The following is a 20,224-nucleotide window of genomic DNA, read 5'->3' on the forward strand; positions in this document are numbered from 1 at the left end:
AATATTTAGGTGTTCTTTAACTCAATGTATTACAGAAACATCCAGGCCGAACGTTGTCTATGGACGCCCTGTTGACCTTAGGGTCTGTAAGTGGAACTTTACAAGCGCTTTACCAATCAGCCACCAAGAGAACCATGACTAAACAAACTTGTGCGCCTCCCCCCTCTCCTCACTACCAACCCTTATAGTTTGACTTATGAAAAATGTAATTATTAATCCAAAGTAAAGGTTTCTATTATATAGATTTATATCTAGACGTGTCTATTATATAGATTTATATCTAGACGTGTCTATTATATAGATTTATATCTAGACGTGTCTATTATATAGATTTATATCTAGACGTGTCTATTATATAGATTTATATTTTGACGTTTCTATTATATAGATTTATATCTAGACGTTTCTATGATATAGATTTATATTTAGACGTTTCTATTATATAGATTTATATTTAGACGTTTCTATTATATAGATTTATATTTTGACGTTTCTATAATATAGATTTATATTTTGACGTTTCTATTATATAGATTTATATCTAGACGTTTCTATTATATAGATTTATATCTAGACGTTTCTATTATATAGATTTATATCTAGACGTCTCTGTTATATAGATTTATATCTAGACGTTTCTATTATATAGTTCTAATGGGTACCTATGTTATATAGATTTATATTTTGACGTTTCTATTATATAGATTTATATTTTGACGTTTCTATTATATAGATTTATATTTTGACGTTTCTATTATATAGATTTATATCTAGACGTTTCTATTATATAGATTTATATTTAGACGTTTCTATTATATAGATTTATATCTAGACGTTTTTATTATATAGATTTATATCTAGACGTTTCTATTATATAGATTTATATTTAGACGTGTCTTTAGATTTGCTTTTGGATACTCAAACTGCTATTGAAGAGATTGCAATCGTTAGTTGACGTCGAAATATCGAAGTTTTGTCTAACATAAACTGTCTTTCACATTCTTAAGGTCACTAGAAATGGTTCACATAACATATATAGGCCCTAGTATCCGGTAATATATACTCATAATAACTTTCTTTAGATTGTTTCTATCTCCCTTTAAAACAGCCGGACATATTTTAAAATAGAATTAGCAAAGTTGGTAGCTTCTTTTGCACACGGTCTGGTTATATATTTTTTTTTACATCGCCTTTACACTTGTAAGCCTTCAAACTGCATATCACGTGACTGCCAGTGAATAGGACACTTAACTCTTTGGGGTTCACGGTCATTTGCTGGTGTCCCTGTAGAAGTATAAAAAAAAAAATACGGTATCGAGTAGATTATTGCTGAAAAATATTGCGAGAGAAAAAAAATAAATTTGTAATTATTTTAATTTAATTTTTGAGCCAGATATAAAAAATGAAATGGCTTCGCAAATTATTTTTTTCTTCTCAGGGGCCCTTTTTAAGAGCTCGCGAGGACCACTGTGACAAATTTGATAGGAGTTCTTATTGCACTCGGCTCTAGTTGAGTGCAAAAATGACCCAGTTATTCTTAACCATTTTATCGATTGGCTGAACACGGAGTTAAGTTACAGAGAGGTTGTTGCCCGTTTGCCCACCTTTCTGTTTTTTTTTTTTTTCTTTTCGTTTCAATGCGCTGGCCTACTTTGGTCTATCTTAGTCGAAACAGACCAATAATGCTATGTTTTTTTCAACACAGATCTGTGTTTCCTAACCTCCGATTTACACATACCCTCTCTGTTTAATATTTATATATACCAGTATAATACCAGTATATATCGTGTCCGAAGATTAATGTTAACATCAAAAGCGGAAGTAGACGAGTACTCTTTTCTGATCTATAGGGCCATACTGGTCGACTGTTAAAGGGTGACATATAGCCTCTGACAAATAGTTCACCTACTGGCCTTCACGTGTGGAGGGCCGGCCTTAGGTATAGGCAAACTAGGCAGCCGCCTCGGGTGTCCGATTTGTAGGGGCCTCGCAAATATTTTAGAGAAGAAATAGCTAAATCTGGGCCCAATGCTATTGTTGGAGGACACTATATATTAAATAAATTGCGTAATAAATTTTTTTCGCTTTTGATTTGTTATTTTTCTATTTATATTTGGGGCCACCAAATTCACTTTGCCTTGGGCCTCCAATCATCTAAAGACTTGTGGGTCAGATATTAGGTCCGGCAGAAACTGCCATCCCAAACAGAAAGGGGCGAATGCGAGTAAAAGGCGCCTAAACCAGTAAGGTTCCTACTAGAAGGGCTTGTTAGCCTTGCCTGGCTACCCACTCAAGAGAAGGTAAACTCTGTTACCTTGCAGTTACACCGAAACATGGAGCCGGCGACCCTTAGGCAGCGTGCAGCACACAGTGCTACACTTCTGCGATGCCGATTTTCTCAAACTGTATCGGCACTTGCCGTTCCTTTGGATAGATCAGCTGCGTGGAGAAGGAACTGTTGTCATTCACCTCATTTTCATGAGAGGATCCATAGTCGTTTAGTGACCGATGGAGACTAGATATACATGTGGCCAGCACAACGACCAACCACCATTACTTTCCGCGACTAACATAAGGCACCCATTAGAGTTGGGTGGATCCAGGGCGTCCAAAAAAGCCCGAAAGTCACGATTCAAGCCTTCACTGGGATTCGAACCCAAGACCTGTCGTCGGAAGCCAAGCGCTTTACCAATCAGCCAAAACGTATGCAAATAGTCAGGAAACAAAAAAGCAACATCTCAACAGTGCACTACAAATTTGTCATAAAAGTTAATTTCACTTGTAACACGATCAGCACAACAAGTTTCTAAAAAGAATAGCCAAGAATATTGCGACATAATTTGAACTAAATGTACACAATTTATAGGTCTAGCTTGTAAGTGCATAGTCCTCTGCGTGTGCGTGTTTAATCAATATTAAAAAAAAAAAAGCATTCCACTGTAGAAAACTTGTCAAATCATACATTTCTTTTGATATTTGAATCATTTTTAATTTTGTCATTTCTAGGTATATATTAATAATAGTGTTGTTGTTTTTTTCTTTTAACCTTTTTTAGTATTTTGGACTTTTATTTTGATATTTTACTTTTATTATTATTATTATTATTATTACTATTATTATGTTAGAAAAGAATAAGTATTCGTTCTCTGGCGCAGCCAGTATCGAGTTTTGTTAGAAGGAAACAAAATTCATCGTAGTCCATTTATCAGTTTCCACCGAATAATTTTCTGGTGACGTGGCAGGTCTGCAGCAGTACCGCCCTCTCACAGGAATGTTCCTAGGAATGCCAAGGGCCTTGAAGGTATCTGTGAGGTCAGTTGTTATTATCCCCTCGGTTGATATAACAATGGGGTATATTGTTGTTTTACATAATTTTCATAAACGCTTAATCTCCATGCCTATGTTCTCATATTTTCGTTGTTTTTCCAACTCAGTTTTTCTTAAATTGTAAGATTATAATTATTATTATTATTAAATTTTTAGTATTTTGACTTTTTTAGATTTCTGACATTTTCAGTTGTTTTGTTTTTTTAATTCAGTTTTCTGGTATTCACTCATAGTAAATAGTAAACATTTTTTTAGTACCTATTTAGCTTTTAGCTTAAAGATCTGTGAATAGGTGATCGTAAAACTCAACAACGAAGGCTTTTAAAATTATTTCTATGCTCAAATAGATTAAAAATAATTTAATTTAATTTAATTAAATCACAGCACAATCTATTTCGGGCTGTGGGACAGAAATGTTCGGCTCAAACGTCACAAAAATATTACTGAGCCCACTGATACGACGTCCTCTATATGCAGTGAATAGGCACTGTGGTAAGACTTTTCCTTTGCCTGATAGTACCGCATCTCGGGGCTGGAATTTTGAATTTCGAAATTTATAGGGCGACCCTGAATCCTCCAAGTTCTAATGGGTACCTGACATTAATAAGGGAAAACTAAATGCGGTTGGTCGTTGTCCTGGCAACATAACACCCTCGTTTACTGTGAGATATAGAAAGAGATGACCATTACATCATCTGCCCTATAGATCGAAAGGTCTGAAAGAGTGGGGTTTTTTTTATTTTACTTGGTTTTTTTTTATCGCGTCTCAAGACAGTTATGACCCTCGGGCCGTGGGCTCGGTATCACAGGGTTAGATAACGAGCTGTAAATTTCGTTTTGTTGTAGCTTTGTTGTCTTAAGTTTTTTCCCCTCTTTACGTAAGCTTAATCTGTGTGTAGAAAGTAGATCTGCCTATAGTGGGAAGTGGAAGTGACACAGCATGATAAGATAGAGACAATAACAAACGCTCCCTACACACAGTGAGACTAAAAATACTACCAGGTCAAGCTATTGGCTACGTAGTGCACAAAGTTCACGAGCCGGGAGAGCCGCCATGCAGCCGGCTGAACAACAACAATAAAACAACACAGCCGAGGAGAGGACGCCACCCAGTGCTTCGCGCAAGTTAGGGGCCTCGCGCTGACCAGAAATATGTAGTTTGTAAAGCACAGTGGTCGCAAAACTATGGCTCTCGAGCCGCATGGGGCTCTTTCACTCCTTGGCTGCGGCTCTTCCACGAATAACGTCTAGTATAGGCTATGTAAGAGACGACTACACTTGTTTAAAACATAGACCTACAGAAAGAAACAACAGACACACTTTCATAAGATAATTCTTTTCATTCAGTCCATCAGGAAGACATGAGGAGACATTTCCTGAAGAACTTTGCAAATTGGTGATTAAGATGATACTCCATTATCTTATCTTATATAATACAGACGTGACTTCAAAAAAGAAGATGATTACGTCCTACGCGTCATGCATTCAGTCATGCATATTAACCAATGACTTAAATTCTACAAAGTCAATGGTTTTCCTGGCTAGCTCAGGCAACCCATTCCGTGCTCTAATAGCACTAGTGAAGAAGGAGTATTTGTCAAATTCGTCCTAGCATATGGGATGAGGAATGTGCCTTTATCTTTGTGTCTTTCTGAGTATTTTATTAAATTTTGTTTTTGTATTTGAAGCTTATGGTTCAGTGTTTTATGTATAATTGCTTCTTTACTTTTAAGTCCTCTATCCTGAAGGCTTTCGAAATTAAGAGATCCGCTTATACGTAAGAAATGTAAAATCGTGTCCATTAGTAAAAACAATAACAAACAAATCTGATTTACATCTGACTCCTTGGCCCACCAGGGAGGGCAAATTCCACCCACTGTTCAGGCTGTAAGTTTTCATCAACCCCTGGCTATAATACAAAAAACAGAAATGGAAAAGTGGTTTGAGTGCTGGGACAAGCCCCAAACAGCCCGTGGAGTCTGGGAGCGCATGAGACGCCCTGACCGCACTTCCCCGTGGTGGAGGCTGTCCAGGCCTGAATAAGCTATTATAGCATAGTGCAGGACAGGCCATAGTCATGTTGGCTCATATTTCTCACGGCTATGGCCAAATTTCGATTCACGGTGCCCCCGCTGCGGGGAAGAAGAGGAAACTGTGTCTCATATTCTGTTTGACTGCCCCAGACTTGCTGATCTCCGTCTCGACAGGTCTGGGAAACCCAAAATTCTCGACCTTTATGGTGACATGTATGCACTACGCAAGACAGCAGGGTTTCTGTCCAGGATTTGAGCCTCTCAAGCCCTCACTCAAATGTAGTAATGTAGTTTGATGATGATGATGATGATGATTTTTATCTGTAGATTACTTTTAGTAGTTGTATTACTAAGGATACTTTGTATAGTATTGAACTCATTATATTTTAAAATAAAAATTATTGAAATGTGATACCAATTTTTATTTGACGTTCTGTTAGTTCTGTTGTAGGTGCGGTGGCTGAGCGGTAAAGCGCTTGGCTTCCGAATCGGGGTCCGGGGATCGAGTCCCGGTGAAGACTGGCATTTTCGGTTTCGGTATTTTCAGGCGCCTCTGAGTCCTATCTAGCTCTAATGGGTACCTGGAGTTGGGGAAAAGTAATGGCGGTTGGTCGTTGTGCTGGCCACATGACACCGTCTTTAACCCTAGGCTACAGAAACAGATGACCATCATCTGCCCTATAGACCACAAGGTCTGAAAAGGGAATTTTTTTTTTACTTAATCTCGTGATTTTACTTTTAATTCTACTTAATTCCATGACAATGTCTCGAACTAAAATTATTATTATTATTTTTTTTTTTTAATTGGCTCTTTGAATCGACTATTTGTCAAATTTAACTCTTTTGGATGGCGAGTTTGGTGACCACAAGTATAGTTGAACAGTGGAGAAAGCACGAAGAAAAGGTAGGCCAAAGAAAATCTGGCTGGACAATGTCAATAAATGGACCGGTCTCTCTTGATATTCTGCTAAGAACATCTGCTGACCATAACAAGTAGAGGGATTGGGTGACGCCAACTGTCACAGTACCCCTATGACGAAAGTCAAGGGACAGATGATGATAGTAGAACACTATGCTGAGACTGACTCCAGCAATTCTTTTTCTTTCTTTTAGTTACTTTTGTATAGTACATCTCCCATGCTACGTGTGCTATGCTCCAATCTCACCTGGAGACGTGAGGGAAGGAAGAGACTGGTAGGAAGGTTTCCGTGCTACCCGTAGGCCCTCTCTAGCCCCCGATCATGAGCCTTAATATTTTATTTTTTAATTTTCACTTCATAATTAGAACCATTCTCCCTCCCTATGTATTATTAACCAAAAAAAAATGCTTTAAAAAAAAAAAAAAAGCGTATACGAAGTGTATTGTACCGATTAGTTTGGATCAGTCAAGGAATAAAGTTTGGAATAGATCTGGACTAACAACAACAATAAATCTGTATGATTAGAAATATTTTTAACCAATTTGTTTTTGTTTAGCGCAATTTCATGCTTTTAGCTTTCTCAATAAACTATGATCCTATCGCTTGTCTGGACTAGTTGGAAAATGGGGGGTGGGGGGGGGAGAAAAAAGGGATGTCTGGGTGAATTTTACCGTAATCGGTTTTTAAAAGCATTTACAGAAACAAACAAAAAAAAAGAGGAAGGGGGAATGGCCTAAATTCTAGCTCACATCTCACTCCCCCTCAAGCCGACATTCTTACCACTCTGCTAGTGAGCTGCTTATAACTATAGAAAATCGTATAGTTATGCATTGTTTGTTTCCAACTTACTTTAAAGCGGCGACCTAGAAAGGGGACTAATTCAGCTTATGCCACCACTTCAGTCAACTACTATTTCTTTCCCTTGTTCGATACCAAATCATATAATGAATTACCAATAATTACTTAATTTATTGATTAATCTTTTTATAGATTCTTATTTTTGTCAGGTAAAAGAAATAACAGTGCATAATTTCATCTTGATCTGAGACTGAGTGTGGTAGAAATAACGTGCACACATAATGTACCAAACAGACAGGGAGACAGACAGGTAGACAGACAGGTAGACAGAAAGGTAGACAGAAAGGTAGACAGACAGGTAGACAGACAGAGTTAGTTGATATCAGCTTTGTAAAAATACTTTGCGCTAAAAGTAAACGAAAAAATATAATAGAAATTTGATTCTGCAATGATGAAAAATTAACACAAATGTGTATATGGTTTATTAAAATACTTTGCTTATCAATTTGTGCGAAATATGTACAAAGGATTCACCACAAAACTTTATGGCTTTGGGCCTTTGGCTCCATATATCATGCAACATATGCAGACGTAGCGTATAGCGCGTATCAGACGAAAACACGGGTGGAAAAAAAAAAAAAACTAACAACATATGTAACGCAAATCTAAAATTCTATCTTGTTAGCTTATTTAACCATACAAATCTACTGAGTGTGACCAGATGGTATTCAGCAAGTCGAAGAGTAAAGACTTGACAGGCCAATTAATTCTTTTTGATCATCCACCTGTCTTTTTTTTCAACTGTCTGTGACCAATTTCTGTCATACTTTCTGTTGCTAAATATAATTAACACAAACGTTCGGTCCTAGTCTGTTGAACGGTACAGGAAGGAGAAGCCGTTAGATGCACGACTGCTTACAAGATGAAGGGAGAGGTCACTAGGTCAACAGTTTATATTAACTGTATCAGATCGTATTCAGGGTCACACTTGGTCTTCGTAGCTTAACAGAGTTCTCTTGATAGACTCAGAAAGACACAGTAAAAGTACATGTCTTGTTCGGTATTCTGGGACAAATTCATACAAAATGTAATCTACTTAAGCACCAGCATGAAACGTTTTGCCTGAATCAGACCTCAAAAATAAATCACGTAGCACAACTTAAATCTCTTGACAGGGCCGGCCTTAGGTAATCGGAGGCCCGAGGTGAATTGAATAGGGTGGCTCCTAATAAAATAGAAAATAAAAAAAATAAGACCGAAAAAAATCCACACAGTGGATTAAAAATATTCCTGTATTTTTATCTAAATCATCAAATAAGTTCAATTCATATAGCGCAGATAGAACGAATGTGCTTCATGGACGATTCATGATCACTTGACTAGAAATAACGTTTTGGCAGTTCACAAAAAAAAATGTGACAATGGTCTAATACCATATGGAGTCTAACGAGCTGATCTAAACATTTTCGAATAAATCTTGAATCATAGTAGAGTCTTAGAGCTAGAGTAGCAGACATGGCGCCATAGATTATTGCTGCGTAGCAGAGTCGCAGCGACAAGGAGGCCATACTTCCGACATTATTGTCATTGGTTCGAATCCTGCTGAAAACTGAGATTTTTTTTGAATTTTCAGGATCTTTATGGCGTCTCTAAGTCCACCTACCTCCAAAGGAATCCTGACATTAGTTGGGAAAAAGTAAAGGCGGTTGGTCGTTGTGCTGGCACATGACACCCTCGTTAACAGAAATGGATGACTTTTACATCATCTGCCCTATATATGCCAAGGGATAGGGTCGTCCTCTTTTGGCATGGACCACATCGAAGCCAAAATTTGATCTACTTCTGCGGCGTCATGCATCCGCCACTTAAAATGTGCGTGTTTATTAAAGTATGAAGTCAATGCTAAAAATGCCTTTTAAGCTTATTTAATAAAACCACAATTGCTTAGAATCTAAAGAAAGAGGTCACAAGGTCATCTGTGATAAGAACTTTGATAAAAACTCTAAAAGGAAGTTTGTGCTAATACGTGTATATTGCGTCATTATTTGTTGTGGATGTTTTGTGAAAATTACTTGAAAGGATGTGACGTAATGAAGAGTTTTCCATTCTATTTATATCAACACGAAGTCTCTTACAGTAATGTATTTATTCTCTGTAAGAACAGAACAACATCATATTATTATTTGTTTATCAGTTTTTCTCTATCAAACTCTATGGCCATGTTATAACGTCTGCGTGGCTCGCAAAGACCTTCCTTCAGGGAACAGTACCAGGATAAAGAGGAGAAGGCAGACAGAGAAAGCGATGAGAAAACAACATAAAAATGTCATTGAAAGAGGTTCTATCTAAGGCAAAAGACAGAGAGGCATGGAGAAAGACCGTCGACAATCTTGCATGGTGCCCCAACGGTCCATTAGACTAGGTTAGGTAAAGGTGAAAAAGTCTTTTTCAAATGTTATTTTTGTGTGTTAGCATGATGTAATTAGAGGAAGTGCGCTATTTCTAGAGATAGACAGCAGGAATAAGGAAAAAAAAAACAATGATGAAAGTGACATGAGGCTGTAACTGAAGGAGGGCTACAAATAGATTGGAGTGAATTGGAAATACAATTTTCATTACTTATTATCTTGTATTTCAAAAATTTTGTTTTTGATAATACTACTATAACACCAAATCGTGTGGTATTTTATTTGGTACGAGAGTGGTAGTAGTTAGGAGACAATGTAGACCTATTTTTATCGAAACAATTGCAAATTCTATGTTGATAGTTAATTCCAGTGGCGTCACTAGGGTCGGTGTCACCCGGTGCGGTAAGATTGGGGTGTCAACCCCCCCCCCCCCCCCAGGAAAAATAATCTCCCCCTAAAAAAATCGTATAACTCTTGTTTATTTTGTTTCCTTATGTTGAACAATAAAACTGAGCTAATTCATTGAAAGGTTTTCGATTCTATTTTATTATGTTGTTTTTGACATTTTATTAAAATTATTACAAAAATTTAAAACGTACATTGGATCTCATTCACCAATCGTAAACAAACAACATTTAACCACGTGATAATATTGATAAAACAATTTTAAAAAACGTATCACGTGACAGCCTTTATGGATAGCGTAATTTGTATAGGAGAGATAGAGAACCACGTGGCTAAATGTTGTTTGTTTACGGTTGGTGAATGAGGTCCATTACTGAATTGAGAACATTGAGTTGAACACATTTTTATTATAGAGATTATTTAAGAGCTCCTTAAGGGAAAAAGATTTAAATTATAATCGTGTTTCTCAGCTGCTTCCGCAAAGGCAAATCCAGCATTGAACAGGTTTACTTCCTGCGAAACGTCGTCAAGCAAAGCCTGGACTACCAACAAAGAATGTTCATCAGTTTTGTAGCTTTAAAAAAAAAGCTTGATAACGTCCATCGGAATCACTCTGGAAAATATCAAGAGAATAAGGCATCTAGCAACGATTTGTCCATATTCAGCGACATGTCTATAGCAAATCAAGCTGTTGTGTCACAACAGACGGTTGAATTCTGCAACATTGAGAAGGATATGAGATTAGGGTGCATCTTATCCGCATTTCTCTTTCTTGTAGCCATCGACGATGTCATACAAATACATAAAAACGGGCTGCATTCGGGTTCCCCATGGCGTAAACCAAACCGAGTTGGATTTTGCAGACGATATAGCATTACTTTGAAGTACAATTAAATGTAAACACGAGATGGCGGATAAAGACGCCCTCAAAGCTGTTCATATTTGGTGCAGGTTACCCAGTACCCCATCAACATTGAACATTGGTCCTACAGATCTTGAATAAATTGAATAAAGTTAATCTACTTAGGCAGTGTAATCACAAGCGATGGAGATGTATATCATAGTGCTACATGTCGGATTGGAAAGCAGGAGCCGTCTTTCAAAAAGTACGGCATATCTGCACAAACAAATCAATTAGCCTGGAGTTTAAAATCCACCTAACTCAATACGATCTTTGTCCCAACGGCCACCCAGGCCAGTGTTGAGGCATTCTGTAACGATTGGTCTCGATAGAGCGGCAGTTCTTTGACAACTGTCAACTGACTGATACAATATATCTCTCTGTGGCATTGTACGTCTCGAGAGACGATCTTTTCCCTTTGCAACTTCTTGTGTGACTAAAGTGGCCAATCCTTGATACACAGCTGCGATCGCAGGTTGGGCATATATAATCACCAGGCGCCGTTGCATTTTCACCCTTCTTTCTGCTTCTGTTGTGTATGACATCTGCAATCTGTGACCCTTTCTTTATGCTGTCTCTCCATGTGGATCTGCCCAGTGCCACCTCTTCCCAGTTGCCAGTGTCGATTTTGAAGAGCTTCATGTCGCGTTTGCATAAATCCGCATAACGTAAAAGTGGGCGACCAGCGGCTCTCCTGCCTTCTATTAGATCGCCATACAGGATGTCCTGTGGAAGTCGACCTACTGGCATTCTACGAACGTGGCCAAGCCAGCCAAGGCGTCTGCTGCTGATAACAGAGCGGATGTCCTGGCATCCTGCTCTATGTAGCACTTCCTCATTGGTTATCTTATCTTGCCACCTTATTTTAAAGATCCGCCTTAGGCATCGGAGGTGGAAGACATTCAGCTTTTTTTCCTGCCATGAGTAGGTTGACCATGTTTCACTTCCGTACAATATATAGATCTATATATAAGCATAGAATGGCGAGCAATGCTGATGTTCTACATGCCAAGCAGCTGTGACGTTTCCTCGCTACACTGTTTCGTTCTATGTCTACTGATTACAAACTTAATCAGATGACCAAACACGGAAGATGAATTTAAAAAATAAAAACATTTTAATTTTGTTTTTGTTCTGAAGAAGAAAGTTCTACACAAGATTGTTGGCTAATAATAGGCCTACTTATCTGATTTAGGACCATTGTAAGAGTACATCAGTGAGGATCAATATTTGAGCCTTTTCGTTTTTCTTGCCTTAGGCGCCTGGGGCTCAGGTCAAGGTAAATATAAAGCCCCGCCCATCACACATTTGCCTCTTCAAAAAGTCTCTATCCAGAAAAATATAAATTGAATGTGTAAAACTAATGATCTTGATAACAATAACTAGACCTCGATTCAGTGTTTTCCAAATATATTCTGAAGCAAAATATTAATAAGTAAGAGAAAGAAAAAAGTTTTTAAAAATAAATTCCTTCTTTACAAAGCTAATGGTAATCTGTAAAGAAGCTAATGGTAATCTGTAAAGAAGCTAATGGTAATCTGTAAAGAAGCTAATGGTAATCTGTAAAGAAGCTAATGGTAATCTATAGTTTCTCATTCTATTTATCTTTTGTAATGTTTTGAAATAGTGCCATATCATTGCGCGGATTTTTAATAGAATGGGCTATCGACCTCAGAACTCTATATTTACGGAAATCTATGAAATAAATTCATTTCCTGTTAGTTTCCATTGAGATAATGCCACGAGAACCCTAGATAGAAATAACTCAAGTCTGTTGATTTTAATGATCTTTCATACGTGATAGATAGATTGATTACCTAGATCTTTCTAGATTATGTATCTAAAAATAGCAAAATAATAATTATGAGACGAGAGTGTTCCTATTTTCTACTAGATCTTTACATTTTTTTTATTATATTCGTACAGTGTTTAATATAAATATTAAAAACAAAATGAATTAATTACGTTTAATTGATATAAATCAGGGGTGGGCTACTTTTTCATATCGAGGGCCGCATTGCACAAATTTTAGTAATGGGGGGGGAGGGAGGGGGGGGGACCGCATATATAACATGTACATACAACTTACAAAAATACGCTAGCTAGCGGTGTATAATGTCTTTTAATTTACATTTATACTGTATTATACATTTACATTTCAACTAGAGTTTGCAATTTCTGAAATTAATTTTACGAATATTTTTTTTTTAAATTTGTTATCTTCTGTTTACATGTCAACGTTTCACCACAAATGAACAGTTGTACTTAATTTAAAATGTGTAACTGTTTACACTCGTGCTTAGTGTCCCGGAACTTTTTAGAAGTGGAGGCTTCAGACATTGCCAGTAACTTTGATTAGGCCAATAATAGAATATGCATCCTCTGTTTGGGACCCCTCAACTCAAGAAAACATTAAGAAACTGGAACAGACACAAAATAGAGCAGTGAGATTCATAACAAAGGAATATTCACATTTGACTATAGTAACACCTTTAGTAAAATTGGTTGATATGCATGACTGAATGCATGACGCGTATGACGTAATCATCTTCTTTTTTGAAGTAACGTCTGTATTATATAAGATAAGAAGATAAGAAAGACAGATTTTTGTGGAGACAATGTGGCTATGTCCTGCACCACACACAAGGAAGAGACCTACTCTCGCCGCGCTAGCGAATCTACGTGAATGCAAACAAAAATCTAGATCTAGTATTCAGTCACGACAGGAAAGATGCTAACCTAAGGTCGTTGACCCCGTCTGACTGGTTACGCTCTAAGCAAGGTAACTCAAGAACACGATAACTGTGTTGGATAAGTACACCTTCTGACACCAACTCTTTCCTAACTGTAACAAAAAAAGTTTAGAGAGTCTTTAGAATCATCCGGTAAGCTCTTTTCTTTGCTTCTATTCAAGTATACACGGCATTGTGTATAGTTAGAGTAAAAAGATGGATTCTTCCTCTCCCTCACTGTGAAAGCCAATACACACACACACACGCACACACACACTTCTGCTAGTACTGTTGGCCGATAAGCCATGAAGGCCTAGTCTTTGAGGCATAAGTCATGCGCGACTTGACTGCGTTTGCGTTGACAACCAGGCTTAGCGGTAGGCCAATGGCCGACTGACGTCATCAAAACTTTGGGATTTTTAAGGGGAATCACCCGAGTAGTATTTTTATTTTGGCTCCAGTATAACTCCGCAGAAATGAGCGCATGCGCTTTCGCCTAAGTTGATGCCATTTTACTGAACTCAATTAAATCAGCGTTAGTGGTTTTTTTTTTTTTTATCCATCTTATTCCAACCTATTGAAATGTTACAACATATTCACTATATTTTACAAGTTTAAATTGTAGCGGAATATCTATACACACCAGACTTACTCCTTTAGAGGCCTACCCAGGCAATGCCTCTCAGCCTCACTGTGACGCTCGGGTGGAACACTGGCGGATCCAGAACTTTTGAGGGGGGGGGGGCGATTTTTTTCCAAACCCTAACCCTAATGCCCAGTAAACCCTAACCCTATGCATAAACGTGCATATATATATATATATATATATATATATATATATATATATATATATATATATGAGAATTTTTAAAAAGCAGCATTTCTCAACCTTTGGTGAAAAAAATAAACAGCTGGGGCATCGCTATAAGGTTTTCATGTGGGGTTCGGGGCTTCACGACAAAAGCGTTTTCTTGCTTTTTTCACTGCAGAAAAGTATTCTCCTGACAAGTACAGCTCAATATTCATCAATGGAGTTCGGGGCGAAGCCTCGACGACAAAAGCGTTTTCTTGCTTTTTTCACTGCAGAAAAGTATTCTCCTGACATTTACAGCTCAATATTCATCAATGGAGTTCGGGGCGAAGCCCCGCCGCCAAAAGCGTTTTCTTGCATTCTTCACTGTAGAAACGCATTCTCCTGACATCTACAACTCATTATTTATCAATGGAGTTCGGGGCGAAGCCCCGACGCCAAAAGTGTTTTCTTGCATTATTCATTGCAGTAACGCATTCTCCTGACATCTACAACTCATTATTCATCAATGGAGTTCGGGGCGAAGCCCCGCCGCCAAAAGCGTTTTGTTGCATTATTCATTGCAGTAACGCATTCTCCTGACATCTACAGCTCATTATTCATCCATGGAGTTCGGGGCGAAGCCCCGCCGCCAAAAGAGTTTTCTTGCATACTTCACAGAAGAAAGATATTCTCCTGACCTAAAACTCATTATTCATACTATTAAAAAAGGACCTTTTGAATATTGTTGTACTTGAAAAGATAAGATACCCCACATATTTAGATTTTGGCTTTGAGGATCTCCGCCGAAAAAAAATTATTCGATAAATAATATTCAATAAAATCAAAGTATAAATTGTGAGTTATAGTCCCAAATTTATTTAACTAGAAAAATATCAGATTGAGTAAAGGTTAGAAAAAGGCGACTATGAAAAAATGATTTGGGTTTAGAACTCATCTCAATCGTGACTCTTATACTGAAAAATTTCGTTTGAATTCTAATTTTTTGAATGCAAAGTCTTTCTTAAAATAGTTATGATAAATTCATGTGAAATTACATAAACTCTGTCTGGAAATGGGAGGGGCGGTAGAGTGAAAACGATTAATCCTCACTCCTTTAATAATTTCTGCTAAAGATTGCATTTGGCATTAAAGAATAGGGGTGTGGCGACTCGATGTAAGAATTTAATTTATAGTATATATAAATTATATTAGTGACAGATGTTTTTGTTTTGTAATTTCCTAACTGTAATACAAAAAGAAAAAGTATTGGTTTGTCCGATGGGGGAAAGGCGATTGCATGAATCGCCCCTCCCACCTGGTACAACCCTTTTTCATTTAAATTTTACTAATGATAAAATTTGAGATTAGAGTGTGGTACGACATAATATACAATGAGTTCACATATCAATATGTAGTTTATATTATATAGATATTCAACTAATTTTGTTCACAAACTATGATTTCTCCATTAAAGTAGGACCGCCCCCCCCCCTCAAAAGGTTTAGGTGGGAAGGGCAGTAGAGATAAATTGGCAAACAGGGAACGACATAATACAAAGATCGGTTAAAATATCAATAACAAGTTTTAATCACATAGATATGTAATTGATTCTGTTAGCAAGCTGTGATTTCTACAAAGAAATAGGACCGCCCCCCCACTCGAAAGTTTATGGGAGGGGGGGCGGGATTGATACCATCGCCCCCTACCGACCCCACCAAATCGGCCAACATACTAGAGGGGGGGGCGAAATAATCTAAAAATAGGTTGAAATATAAATAATTAGTATATATTATTAACATAAGTAATGAATTCGTATACAAATTGTGTGAATTCTATACTAAAATTCGTCCCCCCCCCCCGAGGGGGGGGGTCGGCCGAGTGGGGGGGGGGCGATCGCCCCTACCGCCCCCCACCCTGGATCCGCCAGTGGGGTGGAAACAATAGTTAGAGGAGAGGAATAGTCAAAGGGGAAGCAAAAAGGAACCCCAGTGGGGGTGCCTAAGGACCAAGTCCATTGCACTTGCAGGGATGGAATAAAGACCCAACAAGCATTTCACTATCCACACATTGTCCATCAAAGGACCACTCCTATGGCGGACAACTGCAAGGCTGATTTGGTACAGAGACGGAATATAAGGGCCATCGGCCTCGCTTTCCAATCCGAGCGCCCTGGGTTATGACCCATCGGTAATAGGGATGTCGTAATTTACATCTGCTTGGATCCTTCCCAGACAGAAGCTTGTTCAGACATAAAAGATGGTGGCAAACTTCCTAGAGTTCCAAGAGTCCCAGACTTAATTTCCATGACAGTCAAAAAGAAGCAGAGCTGCCAGCCGCCAACGTCATCATATTTGGGTGAATGGGATGAAGGTTTAAAACCGGAAGCTTCACGAAAAAGCATTTCCCTGAGAAAGGAGTCACTCGTGACTGCAATCCTCGATGCAGCGCTACTATATATATGGGATTCCGAGAGTAAATGTTGACGGGAAAATAAAATTACAAAAAACCTACTTTCTTTCACTTGTATATTTGCAAATACAACCTAATTGGTTTGATGACTGTATAAAAGAAAAGGTCAAAATATCACTAAATGATGTCAATTTTTTTTTTTAGTAGATAGGAATGTTCAAAACCAAAGATGTAACACATATTACCCTGTAGGTACTATCCTATACTCAGCTGTGTTTCTTTATTTACATGTTTTTTTGTTGTTGTTGTTTTTTTTTTGGTTCACGTGTTTGTTACATATATTTTATTTGTTTACATTTTTATTGTTTACTTAGAGAGAGAGAGAGAGAGGTAGAGAGAGAGAGAGAGAGACCAGGTACAGTGCTGAACTGGTAGACCAGGACGTGTTTCCAAAAAATCATAATAATTATCTTATTATCTTTATTATCATATTATCTTTATTATCTTTAAGCGGCAAAGGAGAGTAACTGGCGCCTTAACCAATAAACTTCGGGCAGGAGGGGCTCGTTAGCCATGGCTGGCTACCCACCTAGGAGAAGGAAAACTCTGAATTCAAATCTCTGTTGCCTTGCAGCTATACCCAATCATGGGAAAGGTTTCGGGAGTCAACCCTGAGAAAAAATCAGGAGTTGGAAACCCTAAGATAGTTTGCAGCACCCAGTGCTACACCCTGGCAGAACCTGCGAAGCCGCTGACCCCAAACTGTATCGGCACAGCCGTTCCTTTGGATACATCAGCTGCGTGGAGTGGGGGGGAACTGATGTGTGGGCGACATCGTTACGACCACAGCTAATGCCAAGGCATTCGTCTCATTTCCATGACATGATCCATAACCGCTTAGCGACTGAAGGAGGCCATAGTATTTGTTCTTAAGGGCATCTGTCTTACACATAACAATGCCATTATAAGATCAAACAATTATACGATTGCACACAAAATATACATTCATAACACAGAGACTATTATACATTACATGTGAAATATAGGCCTATGTTGTAATTATTTGTCTTGTTTAATATATATATATATATATATATATATATATATATATATAATTTATATATTTATATATATAAACCTTACTACATATAAACAAATTATGAATTTATTTACGTAAATACCGTAGACTTGGCTTTATGGTATAAATATGTTCTTACATTACTCGTCGTGTTCATGTTTGTTTGTAAAATGTTTTACATGTTTCGGATGTTCCTTCAGAGTTGAAGATAGTTTACTTCCTAGTCCAAACCTCCCGCAGGACGACGGGGGATGGGAGCGGGCAGGGTTTGAACCCTCGACCGTCGATAAATCCGAACGACAGTCCAGCGCGCAAAGCGCACGACCAGGCAGCCATCCTTTCGATAAATAAGAAAAGATCAACTCTCGAGGCGTAAAATGCTACAGACCTTACGGGAGTCGCGGTGCATTACACATAACAATTTGGTCAACCGCTTGGCTTCCGAACCGGGGGTTCCGGGTTGGTTCGAATCCTCGTGAAGACTGGGATTTTTAATTTCGTGATCCGTGGGCGCCCTGAGCCCACCCAGCTCTAATGGGTACCTGACATTAGTGTGGAGAAAAAATTAAAGGCGGATGGTCGTTGTGCTGGCCACGTGAAACTCTCGTTAACCGTAGGCCACAGAAACAGATGACCTTTAGATCGTTTGCCCTATAGACCACACGACATGAAAGAGGAACTTTATTTTAATTACTTAAGTAGGAGTTCGACATTCTTCGGCAATTCACTGGCGGATCCGGCCCTATCGTCCCCCCCCCCACACACACACACGAAAGTAGACTAAATTTAGTAAAGAAATTACACCATTTGCATACGAATTTATTACTTATGCTAATAATATATACTAATTATTTATATGTGAATCTATTTTTAGATTATCTCGCCCCCCCCCCTCTTCTAGTATGTTGGCCGATTGCATCAATCCCGTCCCCCCCCCATCAACTTTCGAGTAGGGGGTGGGGGGGAGCGGTACAATTTATTTGTAGAAATCACAGCTTGTTTACAGAATCAATTCATTCAAATGATTAAAACATGTTATTGATATTTTAACCGATCGTTATATTATGTCGTTCCCCAATTGGCCGATAGGAAGGGGAAGGGGGGGGGGTGGATACATCTGCTGCCCTTCCTACCTAAACTCTTTGAGTGTATGGAGGGGGTGGTCCTACTTTTATGGAGAAATCATAGTTTGTGAACAAAATTAGTTGAAGTACGATACATACAATCGAGACCAGCCCATCAGACAAACCAATACTTTTTCTTTTTGTATTTTAGTTAGAAAATAACAAAATTTAACAAATCTGTCACTAATATAATTTATAATTTATATATGCTATAAATTGAGTTCATATATCGAGTCGACCCACCCCAAATGCAATCATTAGCAGAAATTATAAAAAGGAGCGAGGATTAACATTTGAACTCTACCGCCTCTCTGCTTTCCAGACGAAAACATGATGTTTTAAAACAAAATAGTCCAATATGGCGATGAATTTATCATAATTATTTTAAGAAAGACTTTATTTTAGAAAATTTAGAATTCATAAGAAATGTTTAAGTATACTGATATGACTTCTGAACTCAAATATCCTTTTCCTAGTCGCCTTTTTGCAACCTTTACAATATGATAGTTTTCTATTGTATAGATTTGGGACTATAACTCATAATTTATGTTTGAGTCTAAAAATGCAAAAAATACAATCTATTTGGTCCACTTAATTTCTCCTCCCACTTTCGAAATTTTTTGTTTAGAGCTTTTAATTATAGTTCTGTAACAAAACAAAGTTACAAACATGCCTATTGAACAAAATGTATCTCTTACAAATGAGCTTTTATTTTTATAAAAATATTTTTTTTTCGAATATATTTTTTTTCGGCGAGTTTCCTCAAAGCCTTAATCTAAATCTATGGGCTTTCTTTCATTTCAAATCGGTTGTATTTGCGATGTAGAAAGGGCCTATAAATTCATATTAGAATATTTTTAAAGTAAAACATTATTCAAAAGGTCTTGAAAGTTAGATATTTTTTAGCGTTCAACCACTTTTCTGTTGGTGTCTGATGCTGACCAATACTAGCTAAATTACTAAAATTATTAAGCAATGAGCTAGCACCAGTGTTCAAAATACTTTTTCAGGCATCTGTGGTGGAATAAGTCCGCCGATCGGTCCGTTTGCACTTCCCGATGGGGACGATGGCCTGCGACTCCTAGGGGTAAAGTCTTAGAGCCACAACGTGGTAAATATTTGGTTGATGTTATATAGGCACATAGACAGGCACAAGCAAAACGCAAAGCTTATTGGTTTTGTGGAAGAACAAGTATTTAATAAAGATAAATTAAGAAGAAATACAATCAGTGAGTGGGGGGGGGATGTACAGAATGATTTAGGATTTTATGATGACGTTTAAGATAATATCATCAC

Source organism: Biomphalaria glabrata, chromosome 16 (assembly GCF_947242115.1).
Source record: "Biomphalaria glabrata chromosome 16, xgBioGlab47.1, whole genome shotgun sequence".
Lineage (NCBI taxonomy): Eukaryota > Metazoa > Mollusca > Gastropoda > Planorbidae > Biomphalaria > Biomphalaria glabrata.